Here is a 16,232-nt window from a genome sequence, read left to right as displayed (position 1 = left end):
GTAATCTTGATTACATTACAAGGTAGATTATACCTTACCAAACGTAGCCTAAGTGTTTGTCTGTTTCATGAAAAATAATTTACAGGAGTAAGGTATATTTTACATATTTTTATATGATATTTTTTTTTTACAAAAGTACAAAATTTACATACCACTAGCATTTATGTTTCCTATATGTCTCGGCCCTTTGTGAGTTCTAGTATAGATATATGTATTATTGTAATGCTAGGATATGAAATAGTTATCAAAGTTTTGAGGGTTCTCTTAAGTTGTGCGATGCAATCTCCCTATGGTGTGGTGCATAAGAATCCTTACATGTCATACTTAGGTTCTACCATCTTTCTACAATCCCTTATTACTTCATTTCAGGTTTCTACTCTTCAAACCTCTCAACACTCAATCTCTTTTTATGCTACATTATATTGATATCCGAGCCAAAGTTAAAATGTCTACAAGATCTGGGAGGAGCTTTAGAGGAAAGTTAATTGATAGTCAACATGATGAAATACCTATTCGCATGATGGAACAATTTGATGACATGCAAATTAGTCTAAATGGTATTGAATGGCTTATTCCTCAATCTAAAGGTGGTAAGTCCAAGAAAAGCAAGCAAAAACATCTCAAGCTAATAACAACTTGATTGAAAAAGGGTTCCAACACCTCAACGGTAACAACTTTTTTCTAAGTGGCTAGAGGATTTCTTGACACAAAATAATTACCAAGATATTGTTGGAGATATCACAAAGAAAGTTCAAATTGAGGTGCTAGATTTTGAAGGGAAAATGAACCCCACTTTATTTGTTGATTAGTTTGCAACAATAGAAGAATATTTTGTTTGGTACAACATGTTTTGCTCAAATGAAGCTAGTGGGTTTAGCAAAAATATGGTAGATTGGTGTCGAAGCAGACATAAAGAGATTAGGGTAACTACCAATCAACTTATGACAAGAGATGAAAGTAAACTATGAGAGAAGTCTTTGAGAACAAATTATGTGATCAGCTTATTAGTTTAAAGTAGAATAACTTGTCCGTAGTTGAATATATGCAGAAGTTCGATGAGTTAAATACAATGATTCAAATTGTTAAAGATTTCAAATAAACTCTTGTAAGGTTTAAAGCTGAATTAAGACATGCACAATTAGAAGAGAATTATAAAGACAATCACTTTATAACCTAGAACAAGTTTTCAAGTTACTTTGGATATGGAGGAGTATCTGAGTTATTTATTTGGCAAAAAAAAAAAAAATACTTGGACTTTCAACGATGAATAAAAGAATTCATGATTCCAATCGACAAGAAAGAGATGGATTCGTCAACTCATTTAATCAACAAAGTAGCCATTGAACTTGAACAAATGGTCAGACAAAGGTAGTCAATAGAACTTTAGGTGATTTACTTCAATGCTTGGTTGGAGACCATGTTACCACAGAAGATCAAATTCTTTGTATGGCTGAGTTTGTATATAATAGTTTGCTAAATAGATCCACAGGATACAACCCATTTGAAATTGTTATAGGTGTGCTTCCTAGAGCCAATTGATTTTGTTCCTTTACCATTAGAGGCCAGACCAAGTGCTGAATCTGATGCTTTTAACAAGCATGCTTTTAACAAGATATACATGATCATGCCATGCGGAAAATGTTCTAAGCAATGAAAGAGATAAATCACTGATTTAAAAACAAAATCTGCTGAATTTAAGGAAGGTGATATGGTTATGGTTCTAATAAAGTCAAAAATGATATACGAGAGGTGTTTATAAGAAATTTCATTCAAGGAATGTTGGTCTCAATAAAATTTTAAAGAAAATAAGCTTTCTTGCTTATGTCCTTGATCTACTAGCAAATATGGGTATTATCAATAATTTTAATATTGAGGATCTCATTTTATATTCTGGACATGAAGATATTATGATAAGTAATGCACACGATGCTTGTTTGCCATCAATTCAAACATTGAAAGAAGAAATTGAAGATCTAATTGATATTGTGTCAAAAAAGGAGGCATCTATCAAAAGTATCTTATCAAATGGAAAGTATGGCCCTTTTGTGAATACGCACGAATTATTGATGATGAATTTCAGCAACCATATCAAAATCTTTATGAAAGATTTCACACTTTTAACAAGTCAGGGATGAGTTTTTCTCACTCGGGGAAGGTTAATAGAGACAAGTGACAATCTCCATTATAAGTTCATAAATACAACCATAAAGATTCTAAAGCTCAATATTAATTTGGCATGTCTTGAAAGATGAAAAACCTACATGGTAAATGATATAAAGGTCATCAATTCCAAAGGGTTGAAGTCAAAAAATCAAAAGATAATCTTAAATGTGAATATGATGTAGCATAAAAAGAGATTGAGTGTTGGGAGGTTTGGAAAGTAGAAATATGAAATTGTAGAAATTTAGGTATCACACCTAAAAATTCTTAAATGTCACACATTATAGGGAGATAGCATCGCACCACCTAAGAGAACTTTTAAAACTTTGATATATATTTTATATCTCAGTATTACAGAAGTACATATATGTATACTAGGACTCATGAACGACTCATAACGATATATAGAAAATATAAATGCAAGTAGATGAACTCATCGAAAACACAAAAGACTCATAAAAATGTTATAATTTTCCAAACATGAGGAAAATATATTGGAATCATTATACATTTAATGTTGGACATGGCTGTTGACTTCAACATTTTGTGTAATAATTTTAATTTAATTAAGTTAGTTTATTTTAATATGTTATAGTAGCTATGACATAACTATTACAATAACGCTAGAATAAATATATGTTTTAGGATAAAAAATATATTGGGGGATTATTTTGAAGGTTTTTAGAAAATAACGCCATAATATGACTTGGCAATCATTCAACGCTTGTAGCCTATGCTAGGTTAGTAGGATGTGTCTACATCACTTAGACAATCTCGAGATTGTTGAATGGGTTGGTTGTCTGCAACCAAGCTTGAGTGGGTTACGAACATTAAATGACTGCCTAAGCTCGAACTCAAGCTCAAGTGGGAGCAACCTAAGTTCAAATGGGTTAGCTCTCGGGCAAGGTCGAGCACCATGAGTTCAGATTGCCAAATGTCGACTGTCAATGCCAAGTGGATGAGCATCCCTGGAGTGTCGACAGCTTGAACGACTCCCTGAGCTCGAGTGGGTTGCAGGCACTGAAAGGTTCCCTGAGTCCATGTGGGTTGTAAGCGCAAAACTCCCAAGCGCTCAAGTGTCGGCTACCAAGTGGCCAAGCACCTATGTGATGACTATGAAGTGTTGATCATATTAGTGTAAGCTCTAAGAGTCAATCAAGAGTTGATTGACATGGGATATATTGTATCATATTTCATTAATAAAAGGCAAAAGTTATGATTATTATATTTAGTCAGATATATGTTAGGTGAATAAGTATAATAATGACCTAGGGTAGTAGATTCTAGTTCAAAGCACATCAATTGGTTGAATTGATAGTGGGAGGCTGTAAATATATATAGAACACTACTCTAAACTATTCCTAGTCAAACACTAATATATAAGGATAATATTAGTGCGTTAAGACTAGCATGTAGATCAATTGATGACTAAATCTCACACGTCATGGATATAAAATATCAAGTTGACACATGGATATATATTAGAGAATATATACTAAATTGACCCGTTGTGAGAATGTTTCATAAATCATTATATGACTATCATAAACATTCTCATAGTGACTATTGTAGGATCGTTGCGGCCGGCTAGAAGTGGGGGTTGGATAGCCTGTAAAACTCAAAAACAAACCAACCCTTCTCGAACTCTTAGACTGACACTTGCATAAAATAAGAAAAATAAATAAAAGCAGAAAAGTAAAAGGCACACCGAGATTTACTTGGTTACAACCGTGAAGGTTGTTAATCCAAGAAAGTGTAGCACTAGTATCTCCTTCAGGCGGAGAAGCCTTTTACAGCAATGAAGCACACAACAGAAGCTTAAAACAGAAAAGCGTACAAGTGTAGAAAGAATGCTTGAGTTCTCAGTTGAATTTGAAGCTTTTGGACCAAGACTATATTTATAGCCTTGGTCGGGGCGCTTGGAAGGGTTCCGGGCGCCCTGGGGGGGGATAAATTTTATCCCCCAACGTTCAGATCGAGTCAAAGCTCGATCTGGTCAATATTCAAGGTTCGGGCGCCCCGGAGCCCAAAGTCAACAGACGTTGACTTTTTCATGCAGTACCTCTTCTCTGGTTCAGTCCCGCCTCGGTCCGGTTCTTCTGCTCCGGATCCGCTCGCTTGGTTGATCTCGGCAATCCGGAAAAGGGCTCACCCGGACCCAACTTCCGGTCTTCTCGAGCGTGCTTCCCTCCGGCTTTTCATCCCTCGGAATTGCCGCGTGTTTCCTTCTCGTCCGCCAGCGTACTCATCTGCAGTCTTCGTCCCTCGGTCGTCGACCTTCTCGCTAGCTGCGTCTCTTGCTCTCCGAGCAATCTTCCGCTCCGGCTTTCGTCCCTCGGAACCACCGCGCGCTTCCTTCTCGTCCGCCGGTGTACTCTTCCGCAGCGCCTCGTCCCTCGGACGCACAGCGTGTCGTCCTTCTCGCTAGCTGCGTCTTCCGCTCGATTACCTGTGCTCCTAAGCTCCTGCACACTTAGACACAAGGTTAGAAACAACGCAGGACCTAACTTAACTTGTTGATCACACCAAAACAACCTTGGGGTTCCAATAATCTCCCCCTTTTTGGTGTGATCAACCCAAGTTAAGCTAGGGTTAAAACTAGACATAAAATTAAAACAAGTTATTGCAATAATGTGCAACAAAATTAAATTTCGAAAATTTTCAATTTTCAATTTCTACCTCTCCCTAGATTTATACTAATTCTTCTCCCCCTTTGATCACAAAAAAATGGGGTTTCAAGAAAAAAATTTAAGGGTTAAAGACTTAGAAAATATTAGGATTCTTAAAAAATTTCTAAAAGCTTTAAGTAGAAATTTTCAATTTCAAAACAGCTTTTAACTTAAAAAAAAATATCTTCTGAAAATTTTTCTAAATTAACAAAGAGTTGTTTTTGAAAAAAAAAAATTTAAGTCTTTGCAAAAATTATTTTTTTAAAAAATGAGACTTTTTCTAAGTATCTTAAGCAGAAAATTTTTTAGTTTCAGGAAAAAGTTTTTTAAAGTTAAAAGATTGATTTTTGAGAATTTTTCTAAGTTAAAAAAAATCCTAAGTAAAAATATTTTTGAAATAAATTTTTAAAACTTTGAAAAAAAATCCTAAGTAAAAATTTCACTTCGGCAAAAAGTATTTTTCTAAGTATAAAAATATTTTGAAAAAAAATATTTAAAAAAAAACTTTGAAAGTATTAATTAATTCTAATTTTAATGCTTTGACAGAAAGTTAATTAAACATTTATTTCAATATTTTGGCTTCTAGGTCGTGGCGAGGCACTATGCCTTCTTGGTTATTGGAGCAACAACCACTTCCTTAGATAAAGGCTCATAGAGAAATTCATTGTTTAATTTTCTCACTGAAAAGCACTAATTTTAATTTTAAAACTTAGACTAAGCAAGATTTAGGAACCCAATAAAGGTTCCAGCCTACTGGATTGATTAAAAATTTCTTAGGGACATATTTTCTAAAGATATTCTTAATTTTTCCCGGGTGATATCTATAATACCAATTTAAATTTTTAAATTTTCTGGAATTAGATGAGCATGCATGATTTTTCAAATTATCTACTTGAATTTTCAAATCATTATTTTCAAGTTTCAATTTTTCATTTTCCAATTTTGATTTATCTAATTCTTCTAGAGGGCAGGATTTAGCTAAAATTATTTTTAAATTTTTTATTTCTTTTTCTAATTTACAGCAGTCTTTAGTTAATAACTTAACAAATTTATAAAGTTTATCGGGAGGAAGAAAACGCACCTGACTTACCTTGTCGAGTTCGTTTTCCGTGTCTCTCCCTGAACTACTGCTTTCTTCTGACGAAGCTCCCCCTTCATCGATGCTCTCGATGCTCATTTCGGAAGAGCTTGACTCGCAGTCGTCGTCTTGATGACTTGCCATTAGAGCAAGTCCGGAGAATGCCTCGACTTCCGACTCCGACGACGTATCGTCCCACGTCGCCTTTAGGGCTTTTCGCTTTTGGATAGGCTTCTTACCCTTTTCCTTGTTCTTGTTCTTCAGCTTGGAGCAATTGTCCTTGATGTGCCCTTCTTCATCGCAGTGGTAGCAGCGGATCGTCCTTTACTTCTTCCCCTGCGGATGGCTAGTAGATCTGGATTTACAAAGCTTTTTGAATCTTCTTACCATCATTACCATTTCCTCGTCATCGAGAGAAGACTCCGACTCTGGTTCGTCTCTCGAAGCTTTGAGGGCGACGTTGTTCTTGGGCTCCTTCATTCCTGCACATCTTGACTCATGCACTTCAAAAGTAGAAAAAAATTCTTCTAACGAGATCTTTTCTAAATCTTTAGAAATATAAAAGGCATCTACTAGTGATGCCCATTTTGAATTTCTAGGAAATGAATTTAGCGCGTACCTTAGCGAATCTCGGTTACTTACCGTTTCTCCTAGATTTGACAGTCCGGTGATGATCTCTTTGATTCTCGAGTGTAGGTGCGCGACTGTCTCGTCTTCCCCAAGTTGCAGGCTGGTGAGCTGATTCCGAAGTAGATCTCTTCTGGCGAGCTTGGCTTTGGATGTCCGTTCGTGCAGCTCGAGGAACTTTTCCCAAAGTTCCTTTGCCGAGTTGCAGTGTCCGATTCTGTTGACTTTTTGAGGTGGAAGAACGCTTAGCAGATGGTATTCTGCTTTGCCATTCGCCACAAATTCAGCCTGCTCCTTTTTTGTCCATTGACATTTTTCCTTACCTTCTGGAGCTACAAAACCAGATTCCATAGTTAGAGTTAATTCAAAGTCTGTGGTAAAAAATACCTACATTAGATTCTTCCAGGTAGCGAAATCCCCTCTGTATTTCGGCGGGTGGATGCTTGGTCCGGCCATTATCTTTGCTTCGATTGGCGGTTAGCCCTCATGAAGCATCTCGGCTCTGATACCATTTGTAGGATCGTTGCGGCTGGCTAGAAAGGGGGGTTGGATAGCCTGTAAAACTCAAAAACAAACCAACCCTTCTCAAACTCTTAGACTGACACTTGCATAAAATAAGAGAAATAAATAAAAGCAGAAAAGTAAAAGGCACACCGAGATTTACTTGGTTACAACCGGGAAGGTTGTTAATCCAAGAAAGCGTAACACTAGTATCTCCTTCAGGCAGAGAAGCCTTTTACAGCAATGAAGCGCACAACAGCAGCTTAAAACAGAAAAGCGTACAAGTGTAGAAAGAATGCTTGAGTTGTCAGTTGAATTTGAAGCTTCTGGATCAAGACTATATTTATAGCCTTGGTCGGGACGCCTGGAAGGATTCCGGGCGCCCTGGGGGGGATAAATTTTATCCCCCAACGTTCAGATCGAGTCAAAGCTCAATCTGGTCAATATTCAAGGTCCGGGCGCTCGGAAGGGTTCCGGGTGCCCCCGGAGGGCTCCGGGCGCCCTGGACTGCTCCGGGTGCCCCGGAGCCCAAAGCCAACAAACGTTGACTTTTTCGTGCAGGACCTCTTCTCTAGTTCAGTCCCGCCTCGGTCTTGTTCTTCCGCTCCGGATCCGCTCGCTTGGGTGATCTCGGCAATCTGGAAAAGGGCTCACCCGAACCCAACTTCCGGTCTTCTCGAGCGTGCTTCCCTCCGGCTTCTCGTCCCTCGGAATTGCCGCGTGTTTCCTTCTCATCCGTCAGCGTACTCATCCGTAGTCTTCGTCCCTCGATCGTCGACCTTCTCGCTAGCTGCGTCTCTTGCTCCCCCAGCAATCTTCCGCTCCGGCTTTCGTCCCTCGGAACCACCGCGCGCTTCCTTCTCGTCCGCCGGTGTACTCTTCCACAGCGCCTCGTCCCTCAGACGCACAGCGTGCCATCCTTCTCGCTAGCTGCGTCTTCCGCTCGACTACCTGTGCTCCTAAGCTCCTGCACACTTAGATACAAGGTTAAAAACAACGCAGGACCTAACTTAACTTGTTGATCATACCAAAATAACCTTGGGGTTCCAACAACTATTGGTAAAAAAAGTTCTTAGACCTGAAGTCACTAAGGTTCCCTACATAAGAAGTTGTGTGCTTTAGTATCGGTAAACGTCACCTATAACAAGGTGGATTATAAAGTCGATCACTGATATGCAATAAGTTATACAAAGGGATATGAGTGATGTAGATGAGATTTATCTCTTTCATATGACAAAAGTGATATCTATGGGCTCATTGATTAAGTAGGACTATTAAAATGCATGGTCATGCTCAAATAAGTCAATATGAGATATTGAGCTCATTTGGTTAAGTGAATTTACTTGGAGATCAAGAAACGCAAAGATTGATAAGAGGATGACATGATATATGCTTTATTAATTAATCTATATATCAAGGATAGAAGGACCAAGGTGTACTATATAATAGACATAGAAATGTTAGGTCGGATCTCGACATTCTCATCACTTGGATAGCAATGATATATTACTAGATGTCACTCATTGCTTATGTATTTAAAATGTTATTTTAGGTACATTGTCAATATTACGAAAACCTATTGGATCACATACAAAGAATATGTTAATTTGGAGATAGGTTCAATTTTAGTTTGACTAAAATATGATGAACCATTGGGCTATTGGATTAAGTCTAATCCGAATTAGATTTATTGGGTTAGACTCAAGTGAATCCAACCATTGGATTGAGTCTAATTCGAATTAGACTCATTGAGTTAGACTCAATTGAATCCACTCATTAAAGAAGAATAATGATGATTAATTTGGATTAATTATGCATTGAAGAAGGAAGATCAAAAGGTAAAAAACCTTTGGTATTCTTTGGATAAGTACAAAAGGATTTTTTTAATGATTTTTTGTGATGACTTTTGAGTATTCATTCTAGTCTTCTTCTTCTTCTTACCTTGGCTGAAACTTCCTTGAGTTGTTGCTAGCACAACAAAAGTTGTTTCTTCTCCAAGTAGTGAATTTGTGAGATGGATGGAGAATGTGTTCATGTGGATACCAAAGAGGCACGAACATTCTAATCGTTCTGAGATCTGCATCTGAATCAAAGTTATTGTCAGGAGTATCATTCACACAACAAAGGTAACTATTCTATTTGATAGAGTAGTAAGAACGAGTATACCGTATTCACAAGGATCTCTAAAGGGATCCTTTTTTGCTGCTATTATGTATTGTTTTATGCATAAGATCCATATAGATCACTCGAACACTTCCAGTACCAAGTGGTCTAGTGCCCAAATGCTGACTACCAAGTAGTTGAGCATCCGAATGCTAATTGCCAAGTCTCACCTACTAAATGTCGCCTACCAAGTGTCATCTATTGAATGCTGTCTACTAAGCTGACTATTGAATATCGAGTGGGTTACACTCTTGAGCATCCTGTGTGCTCAAGTGGGTTGTGCTCCTGAGCACCTTGAGTGTCGAATGACTGAGCACCCTAGGAGCTGAATACGGAGCCCAAGCACCCGAACAATGAAGACCTGGGTGCCTGAGCACTTGAGCGCCAAAGACTTATGTGTTTGAGCACTTAAAAGTCCAAGGACTCGGGAGCCCAAGCTCGAGTGCCCCATCGCTTGATCATCCAGAAGCCAAAGGCTCGGGAGCTCGAGCATGAGTACACCTGGGAGTTTGAGGCTAAGAACCCAAACTTGAGCACGACAGTAACAATTACAAAGGGATGTGCCCTTTAACATAGGTGCGTTTGAATAGAAAAACGGAGATAGTTTTTCACCACTATTCTTCTCATATATAAGTTAATAATACCAACGTAACAAAGATAAGAGAATGTGAATCTATGCTATCTCACTTGTTTGCTACTCTCTTCTCTATCTCTAAGGATTGAGAGTCAAAGAGGTCTCGCCAAGGTTTGCCTCGGCTCCCTTCTAACCTCCTTCTTGTGAGCGCAAGACATTAATAACACGTGTGTCATACTACCATTATAAACCCCCTAAGTAATGCAGTATAGGGTAACTCACATCGTCTCTCTCAAGGAATGTAGCGATGAATGATAATCTCAGGACGAAAAGTTATTATTTTGGGATTTGGGATTTGGAATTTTTGATGTTGTAAATGGGGGGTGTTTTTGGTTGAGTTGATAAAACTAATGAATGAAAAATACCCCTAATCTAATCTAACCTAACTAAACTATGATTGCAAAGGAATTAAGGAAACCATGAAGTAAAGCATCCTAATCTAATCTAACCAACTTGCAATCCAATTGAAGAACAAAACTTAAAGCATTCAACAAAACAAGATAAAGTAGGAATTAAACAATGAAATGCATTAACTAAAGTAGTAAACTAAACACATTGCAAGCATTAAAAAATAAGTTAAGCTAAGTGTTATAAATGATAGAGTCTTCCTATGATCAAAATGAATGTTTGAGGATGAGTTCCGGGACCCCTAACCTCATGGATGAAATGCGTTGCGAATGGTGGATGAGACAGGAGCACCTCTCCTAACCAGGCCGAGTGTTTGTCGAAGGAGGATTCTAGCAATGAAGATGGGAGCCCCTCTCTCAGCTAAGATGAGGGCTTGCACAAAGAAGAAGAGGCAGAAGACCTCAATGACTAATTCTTGGTTGGAGATGGACTTGTGGAAGCTAAGAAGGTGGAAGATCTCCACACCTTCATCTCTTCTCCAAGTGTGTGTTCCCTCACATGAGGAAACCTTCCCAATCGAGGTGAGATGACGATGGAGATGGTCGTCAGAGATGGAGGTGGAGATAGTAGCGCCCTCCCAACCGGACAGAGTTCTTCATGGATAGAGGATGGCATGGAGGAGGAAGAAGATGACTCCGTGGAAAAAGATGGAGGCTTGAACCCTAATTGCTTGGTTCCTCCCAAGACATGAATCTTTTCCCTTTTATGCGAGTCACACCACGGTTGTTTTAGCTATTGTAGTGGTTTTCGGTCGCACTCCAGAATGGGACATGACCAGGTCGTATTCCCTCTTGTGATATGCTCCGAGCTACTCTTTTAACTTCGGTTGATGTTGTCTTTTGATTCCCTATAAAACCACATTTATATTGTCAAGAAATAATGGCATAAATGTAGAGAATTGAAATGAAGCTCTAAATTACCCCTTGCACATATAATATGATATAAGTCAACATTTAAGCATACAAGAGGATTAAAACGTTAAGTATAAGAGCCTAAATAATGTGTCAAAATATTGGTCATTAGACAACAACTATTAGGACGTCACTCTAATCCTAGTTCGGTAGTCAACCTCTTCTTCCTCGTCGACCTGTACCATTGACTTGTCCGAACTCTGTGCCCATCATCAACCTATCTTAATCCCAACAAGTTCATTTTAGCATTGTCTATGGAAAATCTGGGCTGAGATGTTGAGATGAAAGATGTCTAAAGAAGCCATAAATAAAGAGGACTTGTTACTGAAGGAAGGGGTCTCACTGTATTCCCAAAATCAATTGCCCCTCCCTTCATGATAGAGGGTTCGAGTCAGCTAGTGTTGACCACTATAGAAGAGATCCTCCAACAATAGTTCTTCATGAATCCTCTATTCTTAGGAGAATCAAGAAGAACTTTGGCTCATCAAGAGGACGTTTAGGGAATTGACAACTCAAGAATCATTCTAGGATATTCTAGGGAGACGACGAGATGAGTGCTCATATAAAAATAAGGAAAAATCAGTGTTATGGGACACCCCCTTTTTTGAAGACATCATAGTGGAGTGATGAGTGCATTTCATATGTAGTTTTTAGTATTGTTTTGCATGCATTTTGTTTCACTACACGCACATATTTTGCATACTTATATCTCTTTTGCATTATTTTCATTCTTTTAGTTCATAGACTGCTCTTTGTGTCTTTTTATTAATAAGATGCGAACTTAGAGCTAAAACAGAGCCAAGAAGTCTTAGAACGTGTATTTCCAACATAGTACATGGCCATGAATTATACGGGAAGAAAAAGAAAACCAAAAATCATCAAATTGAAGTTTCAATCAAGAAACACACTCTGACTATATCCCATGACATGGATGTATTCCTCTAGGAAAAATTAGAAGCCAAAAAAAAAAAAAGAGTCCACAACCTTTGACACGCACCCCCCTAGCACGACCATGTCCAACAATGTAGATTCAAACATGGTCATGTCAGATTTCAACCCAATTGACGTGAAATAGTAGACCAAACTTCAAACAGACATAACTTGTACCTCGGATTGAGCCATTGATCCCACGACCAATCAAATTGAAGATAATTTCAAGATCTGCAAGTTTGCTTCAAGGTATAACCCATAAAAACCTAGTTTAAGAAACTGAAAATATTATTTTGGTGGCACCCTGACAATCTAACAAATTTAGAAAGCTTCAGAGGCTATAAAGAATCCATGGGACTCTTATTTAGGGTATATGGGATTTGGGGCTCTACCCTCTTCCCTGGAGAAGGGTTTTCCCTATCAAGGGAAACCCTAGAGTTACTATTTCAATAGTCATCGAAGTGATCCGTCCATCTTTGGAGCTTAGAGGACTCATCGTAAGACATCGGCATCAATTGGCTAAACCTTCTCCTCTCTTCTTTCATTTTTGAGTTGTAGATTGTTTGCATTAATGTATCTCGGTTGTAACTCCATCTTTATGGAGTAGATATGAAACACCCCAAGTTTTTTTTTTTACCAATCTCTCTCTCAACAACTACGATTTGAATGATCACATTGCAGAACCATAACGGAACTATCATAACCAATAGACAAGACTATATCAACAAATGTATATCGATAAGAATAATAACCCCTCAACATTCCCCACCCGAATGACAAAGAAAATGAAAATCTCTCGCGGTAGATCTCGTATGCACTGCACTCCCGGACAACGGACAGAACCATGCGTCCATCCCGCCTCCTCGTCTACTCCGTCCGTGGCCTTCCAGCATATCTTGGAAGTCATCCTCACCTGTAATATAAATGTGGTGAGTCTACGACCCAGCAAGTACAGACCAATATGAGTATGAAGATATTCATAAGATAGTGGAAATAGCAACTAGAAGCCTTTTAAAGAAAACATAGCACAACCAGTTATGATATAAGAAAGATATAACATGCAACAATGTGCCTACATAGCTAATAAGGTGAATATGTCACATATCCAGTAACCACAATTAGAGCCAGTCAACAGTCCCATGAACCTAGAGGTACCTCGTAGAGAACATGCATCCAGTCATATAGCCGAAGCTAACCATATCAGTCAAGTTTGGATGGGCCCTCCCCGGAGCTCATCTCGGGTCACCCATCCCGTACTGCTACCACATATGCTCATACACATCCAATTAGCCACATAAGATTTATATAACCATAATAAATTCCAGTCACTTATTTCATAGCATTTTTCAATCATTCCTTCCATATCAGTTCCTTTAACCATAGCCTATTCATTTATTCCTTAAGCATATATCCATAAGCAATGAAAACTTATCAACAGAGGAATAATTCAACTCAAGTATGACAAAATAAAGGATTGCTCACAAATATTAAAACTAATTCACAGTAGCAATAATCATGACAAATCCAACAGTGTTATATTTTCTACCGATATCCGTTTCGAAGTTATTTCATTAACAATAGCATATACGGTTTAAATCCTTTTACTTCTCACCAAACTCCCACCTCAACATAAGGACTATTCAACCCTCCAAAATTAAACCAAGTCACCTATTATTTATAAAAGAAATCACACAAAATCCGTAAAAATCGCAACATCAAACCAACAAGCTACAATTTCACACTTCAGCACAGTCCTTCACAATATTGGTTCAACATCAGCACTCCAGAGAAAACAGAATGAACTCGCATGGAAAGCCAAACTGAAACCTCAGCCAACCGAGAATTCAAAACAACCAATAAGGCAAATTATGTATTTTCTCCAATTCTATTCGAACACGTAGAATTTAACAGAACAGCTCCGAGAACATTTCAACCACAACAAAAATGATAACAGCACGAAACTTAACCTCTACAGAAATCCTGTCAAGCCTTTCCAAACTCCCAGATACACAAAACAAATCTAACACCGTCGCAATCAACCAAAACTACCAAAACTGAATCGCAGGACCAGGACGACCAAGAGAAACCGAATAAAAATCACTTCAATCACAAATCATCACAGAACTTGGTGAATTCACAAATTCGAAATCAGAACCCTACAAGATCATTAAGCTAAGGCATGAACACCACAGGAAATCCAAACCGCAACGCAATCCAATATCCATATTTCATTCAGACATTTTGACAAGCAGAAATCCTACAGCTAATGCAAATCAAAAACATCCTCGCGGTACTCGAATCCAATCATTCCCAGGCAAGGGAAATCCACAGAATTCACAAAAGAATAGTCTACCGAAAATTTAAACTCCATCGACAACGGAAATTGTGGAAAAACACAGAAACCACACCATTCACACACATAAAACTTCAATGAGATCCCCAACTAAAGCGAGACCTTACAGAATGAAAACTAAATCATTTCACCAATCACTTTAACTGAGCGAACGATTCACAACTTCTACATTCCTACCTCCTTACCTCACCGATCTCACTCATTCATAAAGGACTGGTACTTGCCTCTTCCTTCCCACGTCGCTGCCGAATCCCTAGCTCGTGAGGTTGTGCCAACAGAGAGTACGCGAATGCCCCTGTGTCTCATCGTCGTGTCCCCCGTTGCTCGCCGGCGTGAGGAGCTACTTGGCCGGAGTCCCGATCCTCGGCGGAAGCTTCGTCGGAGCGGTCGAGATCGGCAGCGAAGAGTTCGGCGATTTGGCGTGAGGAAATGAGCCAAACTTAGGTTAGGGAATTTATACCTAGGCGAATTAGATCAATTAACTCCCACCTTAATTGGCGTATTTCTAAACAGGCTTTCTCCTATTCAATTATACCCCTTAAAATTTAACATAATTCCCTAAAAATTCATAAAAATTCCAGTAAACTCCATAAATCTATATCAACTTATTTCCTGATAAATTATTCATGAAAACATATTTATTTATTATTATTATTATTATTTTTAAAATAATCTAGCTAGGTTAGATTTTAATTGTTTACACCTTTATCTATATTGTTGGTATTTAATAACCTTATGTATTTATTTTATACTCATCCAAGTCATATAAGATTTATAATTTACATCACCAAGTTTCTCTTTTTTTTTTTTTTAAATAAGTTTTATGCATATTTAGGTCATAAAAGTTATTTAAGTTCGGATATACCATATCCGATTTAATTAACATAATTAAAACTGATCATTTAAGTTAAACTCCATTCTATTTATACCCACTAATTAAATAATTACTTTTAATTTAAAACAATTAGTTTTGGGATATTACAATTCTGCCCCCCTTAAATAAAATTTCGTCCTCGAAATTGAATCTTACTCAACAATTCTGGATAGTGGCTTCTCATATCTCCCTAGATTTCATCATACCTAATCTCTTAACATGGTTGAAATTTTGTTTAAGCTTATCTTCTATATGTTAACCAAATCCCTCTTAGCAATCACTGCAACCAACACATAATCCATTTAGAAAACATTCACATCTTTAATCTTCTCCTAATAAAATCTACATATTTACTGAACCAAAAATATTAAGTTATTAATCATCATATTTATTTATCCCCATTCCTTACCTCAACATTTTGGCATATGTCCCTTCCATTGGATGGAAACAATTCATTCCCTAACACAAACATTCTATCCTTATTCATAATCTGTACATGAATATCCTCATTCAGAAACCCTATGTATGGCAACATGAGAAAACAACAACTCCATCCACCAACACCCAGATTCATTCCTAGGAATCCAAAACCCAATCAAAGAAGCAAAGCAATCCACCGAAAACGACTGCCATTCTTAAAAATCCAATCAACAATCAAGTAATCCCTTGCGCAGATACAAGGTCGGCAACCCACGCCTTGCTGCTCCTACCCATCTATACCTACAAGAGAAATTACTTGCCTTTTCTCTTCAAGTTTTATTCTAAGATTCTAATCAATAATGATGCACTCATCTTTCCTTTGAACTGCCAATTAGGACAATATTGAGATGACATTCATATCATTTCTAGATTTCCTACTTTCTTATCAATTTCCATGGTTGAATCTTATTGGGTGAAACAATCTGCACAGCTACTAATACTTTT

The sequence above is a fragment of the Zingiber officinale genome, chromosome 10B, assembly GCF_018446385.1.
Source record: "Zingiber officinale cultivar Zhangliang chromosome 10B, Zo_v1.1, whole genome shotgun sequence".
In the NCBI taxonomy this organism is placed as follows: domain Eukaryota; kingdom Viridiplantae; phylum Streptophyta; class Magnoliopsida; order Zingiberales; family Zingiberaceae; genus Zingiber; species Zingiber officinale.
The sequence above is the reverse complement of the archived record's forward strand: the minus strand, read 5'-3'. Positions refer to the sequence as shown.